Genomic DNA, 2,745 nt, shown 5'->3' with positions numbered 1-2,745 from the left:
ACACTCATTCCTATGTTTCCAGATGGACCATAGAGTTACAAGAGGAATAGCATTCCATATTCGACGTTCAGACTTTCTGCATTCAAAACCTGACCACCAAAGTAGCAGGTTTGAGACAGAATTTGGGACAACCCAAGTAGTCCCCCACCACTGTAACAACCCAGTCCAAACTTTCCATACCAGATGGCAGGAGATGAGTACATGTTCTGCTGTTTCCTGCTGTGCTTGACAGAATATGCATAGGGTAGAGGCAGACCCATCTAATATACCAATTCGCTGAAGGAAGACAGAGGTTTTTAACTTGTATTTCCATGCGAGCCAACTGAAAAATTGCACTTTGGGTAGGAGTTGCTTGTTCCACACCAGATGAATTGGATGATTACATGTTCCATGGACAGTGCTGACAAAATTATAGAATACCAAGACAAGAGACTGCCCTGCAATAGCTTCTGACCATACTGCATTGTCTTGTGCTTCTAGGTTAAGTATGGGAGTTGGACATAGGGTGGTATTGAGTCTAAGTAGTTCGCTTTTCTCCCAGTCAAAAAGGGGCCTCCTGAATGTGAACACCCAATGCTTAGTAGGGCCAGAGTCATCCACATAGTCTTTGAGTAATCCATCCTTATTGAGTGATAGCCTGTATATCCGAGGAAACTCATCTTTTAGACGAATATTTCCACACCAATAATCATTCCAAAACCTGATTCTACAACCATTACCCACCTTTAATTTTAGGTTATTGGTATAGTATTGGAAGAGGGACTCGTTCAGCTCCACTGCTGATACAATACCATTCCAGATGTTTGATAACTTGATGCTTGGGCTGAGGTTTGGGAACCATCTCCCACCAAGGAATTTGTATTTGCTACAAATGATTTTCTTCCATAATGAGTCATTTTCAGATGCAAATCTCCACCACCACTTCAGGAGTAAGCACACATTTACATCCTTCACTCTTCTAATGCCCAACCCACCCTGCTTTAAACTCTTGGTAACCTCCGACCATTTCACTAGGTGGATTTTTCGCCTTGAATCTGAGCCTCCCCATAAGAATGAGGCTTGAATTTTATCTAGCTCCTTAGCAACTCCTTCAGGTAGTCTATAAAGAGACAAGAAGTATACAGGTAAGCTTGATAGTACTGCTTTCACCAATATTAATCGGCCTGCGAAAGAGAGGAGTCTCCTTTTCCAACCAGCAAGTCTCAACTTAAACTTATCAATAACTGGTTGCCATGTTTTCTTTCTCCTTGGATTCGCTCCCAAAGGCAATCCTAGATACTTAAGTGAGAGAGTTTGGGTCTTGCAATTCAGTAGGGATGCAAAAACAGCAAGTTCAGTAGGGATCAATTAGTTATATTGATAGTTACTTATTTTTAAATACTATGTGCGTATTTTTATACTATGTGCATGTTACTTATTTTTATATAAAATTATATGTGATATGAATTTTATGATTCACGATTCACTATTTTGGCGAAACGATTTACTATTGGATTTTAATGGATTCAATATCTCACCTGCAATTTGCAAATGATAATTTTTTTTTTTTCCTCTTTAGCTTAGCAAAGTAAATTGGTCAATTTTCTTTCCACTTTGAGAGTTCTGGAAATGCATTTGAGAGGCTAAAGGTATTTTGTCCAAAAATTCCGTTGTTCGAATTAATCTTACACCAAAATGGGTTACCAACTTTACTAGCCCTTTTGTGTTGTCCTATTGAGTGACACTTCCTTTGAAGTATCTAGCATTTCCTTTGAGTGGTAGTCGTTGGCAATGTTTTGAAAGCCGAACTGGACCAACGATATCTAGCGCTTCCTTTGAGTGATAGTCCCTGGCAATGTTTTGAAAGCTAGACTGGACCGATCGGTTAACCCATTGATCGGTCCAGGTTCTTATTCGAATCAACCCTGAAATCCAGACTACCTTGAAAACCAGTCTTTTTAAGGTAAACCGACCAAACCCACAAGCAACCCAGGTGATCAGATAACCCAATGTGGGTTGAAGACTAGACCGGTTTTGCACCTCTCCAACGCCCATAGATCAAGTGCTGAAAATAGTTGCCAGTAAGAGTTGAACACGAGACCTATGCCTCAAGTGGAATTCCACTATGCAATCTAGGACCTTTGCAAAATATAGCACATATATATATATATATATATTATTTATTTTATCAATGTACTTTTATGTCAAACTGAATTATAATTTACATTTTTACAAACAATATCAATATCAAAATATATGTATAGACTAGTTTTATTTATGTAAAAAATATGTCTTAAAATATTTTAAATGAAGATATTTTAATAGTTGTTGTTGGCAAGGGGATTCGATCATAGAACAAATTGGATTGTTGACATTCAATACAGTAAATTTTATTTATTCAACATACATAAAATTTATTTTTGCAAGAAATTAATGTATAAAAACTGTAAAATAAATTTAAATAAATATCAAATTTAATTGAGAACTTAAATTGAGTCATGTATTAGTGTTTTTTTTTTTTTTTTTGGTGATGGATGTTTAAAAGAATATAAAGAAAATTTATGCTTCTATATATATATTTGAAATAATTTTAAAATTATATTTTTTATATTAATATATAAATTTAAATATACTTATAACATCATGGTTTGATTCGGTTTGACCCGATGGTTCAACTAGTGATCCACCCACACTGGTTTGGCTTTCAAAACATTGGTCCCTAGTATAAGAATTTTTTTTTTTTTTTATCAGCAAAAACAAAAGCTT

Source organism: Camellia sinensis, chromosome 5 (assembly GCF_055761805.1).
Source record: "Camellia sinensis isolate YWXY chromosome 5, ASM5576180v1, whole genome shotgun sequence".
In the NCBI taxonomy this organism is placed as follows: Eukaryota; Viridiplantae; Streptophyta; class Magnoliopsida; order Ericales; family Theaceae; genus Camellia; species Camellia sinensis.
This window is presented reverse-complemented; position numbering follows the sequence as displayed.